We start from the raw sequence: 6939 nt of genomic DNA, 5'->3' as shown, positions 1-6939 counted from the left end.
ACTCTGAAGTAGGTCAGTCGAACTGACGCACGTGCAAAGATTCCAAAATACAGCTGTTTTCCGTCACTGCCGTATACAGCAAAAATATATACGGTGGGTGTATTCCGACAATGCGGTGGCAGTTGCAGGATAAAATAAACCATAGTTCCCCTCTTTTTCTCTCATTATACCCTAGGTAATATGATAGGGCTTAAAATAAATTGTTCAAGCATAAAGTTCCATGAGGGGCGCGGTTCAAAATAAGTAACGTTCCCGCTCATGGATTAAAATTAATAATATTCAGAATTAGCTTAAGGGGGCTCGTGCCACTTGCTCCTCTCAGGAGGTTCCTCGACCCAGACACCCGCAGGCTAGCCTTGGACCCATGAGCATCCTGAACGGCTCCTCTCCATCTGCTCGGCCTGAGGACCCATCGTCCAGAAGGGGTCCTTCATAAAACGAGGAGGAGTGTAGTGAAAATCCAGGGAAAGTGATCTCCCCTGGTTGGAACTCGCTCGGTGCACGAGCTGGAGGTGTGCTCTCGTGTATGGACTAAGACCACAATTAAGTACTTCCGGGTTCAGGCCCCACGAATGAAGTCCCCTCAAAAATGTATGTATTTCAGGAAAACCAATCAAATGCCTCTTTGAACTTGATTTCTGTTGATGAATTTAATGTGGATTTATAGCAGAGTGTCAATCTATGTTTTGTGATGTAAAATAATAATATTGATCATTTATTATGTGCTCCAGGACCCTGTGTGATGAGTCCTGATTTGACCTCTACCCCTGACCCGGATGTATATAATCCACGTTGGTGACACATTTTGACAGCTATCTCCAGAAAATGCCCAACATGCTGGGTTGAAACTTTTATATTTTGCTTCTCAGATGTTGGTCTTGGCCAGGTGAGATGGAAAGTTGCATATGAGATGTTGGGAATTTATTATGAATTTTAATGTTACAATGAAACATATAGCGAAGCTAATTGTGGTCTTAGTCCGTATAGTCCCGCGAGGTGACGGAGAGCGCCCTCTTTCATCTTGAACCTCCACCTAACCGGACCACGAATCGTGAGTACTCGCTGCATTGTTTGGGATTTGGGATACGAGAGCATTCATAAGTCTTCTAGAGAAGGCTGGTGAGAACCCACACCAGTTTTCTCTACAATATGCCTGAAATAATATATTTAAAAAACAGACGATCCGGTTTGTCCTCATAATCGAACAGGCCCTGTGTTTTGTTTATCAGAGGATGCTATTACATTTTTAATAAAAAAAATATTTTCAATGATGAATTTTAAAGCCCAATGAATGGGTCGCTGATCAAACCGACAGACACGTGCGGACCTAATCCGAAGACTTTATTAAAACGGAATTTCTGGTTTGTACTCGTAACATTACTTTACTTACAAAAACAGCGTATAACGTTTAATTAAATAGGTTAATTACTGTGACTGTGTGGAAGTTGGGTATGTCTGTACGGGATGTAAGGTTATATGCGTGTATATACTATATTATAGGCCACCTTCTTAGGCATTTCGGACATAATATATCGGGTGTACTCATTTCGGACATTATATATCGAGTGTACTCATTTCGGACATTATATATCGGGTGTACTCATTTCGGACATTATATATCGAGTGTACTCATTTCGGACATTATATATCGGGTGTACTCATTTCGGACATTATATATCGGGTGTACTCATTTCGGACATTATATATCGAGTGTACTCATTTCGGACATTGTATATCGAGTGTACTCATTTCGGACATTATATATCGGGTGTACTCATTTCGGACATTATATATCGGGTGTACTCATTTCGGACATTATATATCGGGTGTACTCATTTCGGACATTATATATCGAGTGTACTCATTTCGGACATTGTATATCGAGTGTACTCATTTCGGACATTATATATCGGGTGTACTCATTTCGGACATTATATATCGGGTGTACTCATTTCGGACATTATATATCGGGTGTACTCATTTCGGACATTGTATATCGAGTGTACTCATTTCGGACATTATATATCGGGTGTACTCATTTCGGACATTATATATCGGGTGTACTCATTTCGGACATTATATATCGGGTGTACTCATTTCGGACATTATATATCGGGTGTACTCATTTCGGACATTATATATCGGGTGTACTCATTTCGGACATTGTATATCGAGTGTACTCATTTCGGACATTATATATCGGGTGTACTCATTTCGGACATTATATATCGGGTGTACTCATTTCGGACATTGTATATCGAGTGTACTCATTTCGGACATTATATATCGGGTGTACTCATTTCGGACATTATATATCGGGTGTACTCATTTCGGACATTATATATCGGGTGTACTCATTGCGGACATTATATATCGGGTGTACTCATTGCGGACATTATATATCGGGTGTACTCATTGCGGACATTATATATCGGGTGTACTCATTGCGGACATTATATATCGGGTGTACTCATTTCGGACATTATATATCGGGTGTACTCATTGCGGACATTATATATCGGGTGTACTCATTGCGGACATTATATATCGGGTGTACTCATTGCGGACATTATATATCGGGTGTACTCATTTCGGACATTATATATCGAGTGTACTCATTTCGGACATTATATATCGAGTGTACTCATTGCGGACATTATATATATTGGGTGTACTCATTGCGGACATTATATATCGGGTGTACTCATTTCGGACATTATATATCGGGTGTACTCATTGCGGACATTATATATCGGGTGTACTCATTGCGGACATTATATATCGAGTGTACTCATTTCGGACATTATATATCGAGTGTACTCATTGCGGACATTATATATCGGGTGTACTCATTTCGGACATTATATATCGGGTGTACTCATTGCGGACATTATATATCGGGTGTACTCATTTCGGACATTATATATCGGGTGTACTCATTTCGGACATTATATATCGGGTGTACTCATTTCGGACATTATATATCGGGTGTACTCATTTCGGACATTATATATCGGGTGTACTCATTGCGGACATTATATATCGGGTGTACTCATTTCGAACATTATATATCGAGTGTACTCATTTCGGACATTATATATCGGGTGTACTCATTTCGGACATTATATATCGAGTGTACTCATTTCGGACATTATATATCGGGTGTACTCATTTCATCAGACGAACTGACCACGCTGTTTAGTCATGTTTGGATTTTTATCAGGGTCAATTGTTTTACAAGCTCAGTGGAAAACAGTTTATTTTTCCTTGCTTAAAACATTTCAGCTACAACCTTTTTTTATATCCGTTATATTAAAGTTTATAACACTTTAACATTTTTACTTCTATTTGAACTTTTCAAACATGGCATTGTGAATATTTCATTCGTTTTGAAATTAAAGTTTTAATATCTGTGAATTCATTAGCCGTTGCTATATCTATATCAGTTTATAAAATTTGATCATTCATCCTGTACAGCAGTCCATCTTTTAATTGATAAGAAGGATACAGATTTAATGCATGTCAAATATCAGCAAAATATCCACAGGTACTTGGGGTCAGGAACTAAAGTTATAATGGAATTGTCTAATTTTAATTTGTAACATCATTTCTTGTCTATTTATGCACTGATACAACATTGGAATCTATTATAAAGCGCCTTTAAAAAACACCCGTTTCTGGTTGTTATGATATTATACCACTTAGGGAGATAATTAAGTATTTTGGTGTGATCAATAATTTTAATCAGATGTGATATACACGTCTCTGGTTTAATAGAATAAAGTAATACTATATATATTAGTATTAACAGATTGAAACAAAGCAACATTTTAATACATCACAATCACTTTTATCATGCTATTATAAGAATAGATTCCACACAATAATTTTAAATATATAATTATGAAGAAGTTCACAAATTACACAGGTATTAGAAATTAAAAAAGATTTGACCAGCATTCGGTGGCAAAGCCCCCGAAATTTTTTTGAATTTGGATTCATTCAATGTTTTTAATGTATCAAATCAAAATTTTTTTGCAATCTTAAAGGAGCAAAAACAAAAATCCTAGCCACCCACATCTAAGCAACTTAGAGCTGATAGGACTACCAAACCAAAAAGGGATGATATGAGTGGATTAGCGAGGTACGGGTATACTGTCAAATGTGGGAAAGGATTTCCCTGCTAAAGGATGGTAATATTCTTTACAGAGTACTTGCCCCTGTGAGTTCACGAGAGCAGATTCCGTATCAGCTTATGATAGTCAGACTGCCGGACATTTAGGGAGAGATAAGTCTGGACACTATCTCAGATAAGGAGAAGGTACCATTGGCCTGGCAGGTGTGATGATGTTAGGAGGTGCTGCAGAAAATGTACATACATACATGTATTTGTGCACGTCGTAAACCTGGTCCTGGTATGGGGAAGGCTCCTTTACATCCTACCATAGATCAAGTATCCCGTCCTCTAGACAGGATCTCTATTGGTATATTGAGTGGTATACCTGTGACGGCTAATGGTAATTGTTGTATTATGGTAGTGTGCGATTATTTTTCTAAATGGGTCGAAGCCTATGCCCTACCTAATCATCAAGATGTAACCGTAGCTAACAAACTCTTCTGAATTTATCAGTAAATTTGGAGTCCATTTTCAAATTTTGACAGATCGTGGAGCAGAGTTTGAAGGAAACCTTTTTACAATATTATGTCAGAATTTATGGGTAGAGAAAAAAAAAGTACTGAAAGTACTGTACTGTAGCGCTAGAACTCTTGTGCAATTTCAGCAGTTGACAACGTTTAACACGTTTTATTTCTGTTGGAATTGTATCACTTGTGTAAATAGGATTTTCCTTATTTTTGAGCAACTCAATATTCAGTTCTTCAATTGTTTCATTAGATTACTTTGACAGATAACATGTTTGGACCAACCTCACATGTCCATAGTATTTGTAGCAGGCCGGTTTTAATTGTAAATATTGTACATAGTTGTATGGTCACCTTCTAGCTTTAGCTCTAGCTCTAGGGGGGATATCCCTTTAGCTCAGTCGGTAGATTGGTTCGCACCAGTAAGCCGAGGGTCGCGGGTTCGATCCCGGCTGGCTGCACACTACTACTCCTGGAACTTTAACATATTCATACATAATCATTTTGGTTAGTCAAAAGCCGTTTGAATGTGTTTACACAGTTGTGATATTGAATATGGGTGATGTTAACTTATTCCAGCGAACTTATTTTGAAGCGTTTTACCCGGGTCATTGTAGTGAGAAGGTTTAGTGATAAGACCCTTACGACTCTCAACTCTATCAGATAAATTGAATCTGAAAGAACGAAGAATTAAATCGTACTATAAGTTTAAGGAAACCCACCATATTATGTTTCAGTTAAACGGGCCATACATCCACCGATTGCAAAAGTGGCAATGGAACATGGCCGAGCTGTTGAGGCATTTCAACCTGTTACTTAGTTTAATGGAAATCTCTCGTAATGGTTAATATCGAGAAAACTGACAGTCATATTTAGAAGCTCTTGTGACATTTAACCAGAGACATATGAACTACGGTTAACTCGTACCCTTTCCAACCCGTACCCAAACAAACTCGTACCCAACATTGGCGGAGTCGTACCCAACATTGGCGGAGTCGTACCAAAAGAGATTGGCTAACTCGTACCCTTTCCAACCCGTACACAAACAAACTCGTACCCAACATTGGCGGAGTCGTACCAAAAGAGATTGGCTAACTCGTACCCTTTCCAACCCGTACCCAAACAAACTCGTACCCAACATTGGCGGAGTCGTACCCAACATTGGCGGAGTCGTACCAAAAGAGATTGGCTAACTCGTACCCTTTCCAACCCGTACCCAAACAAACTCGTACCCAACATTGGCGGAGTCGTACCCAACATTGGCGGAGTCGTACCCAACATTGGCGGAGTCGTACCCAACGTTGGCGGAGTCGTACCAGACATTGGCGGAGTCGTACCCAACGTTGGCGGAGTCGTACCTAAAGAGATTGGCTAACTCGTACCCTTTCCAACCCGTACCCAAACAAACTCGTACCCAACGTTGGCGGAGTCGTACCTAAAGAGATTGGCTAACTCGTACCCATCTTACAAAAATAATTCAAATGAAATTGACATACATATGACACCTTTATCTCACCATGCAAAATTTCACTTCGATCGAATGATTGCATAATACGGAAATGCACCACTGAAGTCCCACAAATGTAACGCATTGAAACCCGAAATAAAATACAAATAACAACTTAATATTTTATCAGTTACGATTATTTCTTCAGTTACCCAGTAATAAGAACGTGAGATGATATCGGAAACTTTGTATTCTAAAATGAATATGAAAATTATATTTATTCCAAGATGAATAGTTCTAATGAGTGACCAGTGTAGCCCGTATAGCTGGACACTCGTTAGATATTGTAAAATCAGAGACCTACATATGCTTTTTTTAGTACTCTAGTACAATTCACGACTTAAAATATCATGAATATATCAATCAATTATTAATCTCCTGAAAATCAAATAGAATGTAAAGCATTATCACAGAATTGATTCTTACGTAATAACTCCGTTGCAAAATCCAGAGACATATATTATATACATGTATATATGTCTCTGCTAAATCTGTTAAAAATCAAGTGAAGTCGGCTACGGACTTTTCTAATAATTGAAATACATACATAAATTGTAATATCTGCATTGCTGTATTCTGGTTCGCCAAATAGAAGAAAGGCAGAGGTTTGAATTTTGCATAGGATAGCCAGCACGGTTCTTCAAACGGCTATGGAGTATTTTTAACATGCGGGACCCACACACCAAGATGCAGTTATTATTGGACACTTCCTAGGTATATTTCTTTTAATGAACTTCTAAGTAGACCAATCCTTTATAGTAATATCTGGATCATTCCAGTTTGGTGGACGA

This window comes from Pecten maximus, chromosome 6 (assembly GCF_902652985.1).
Source record: "Pecten maximus chromosome 6, xPecMax1.1, whole genome shotgun sequence".
Lineage (NCBI taxonomy): Eukaryota > Metazoa > Mollusca > Bivalvia > Pectinida > Pectinidae > Pecten > Pecten maximus.
Note: the sequence above shows the minus strand (reverse complement) of the source record.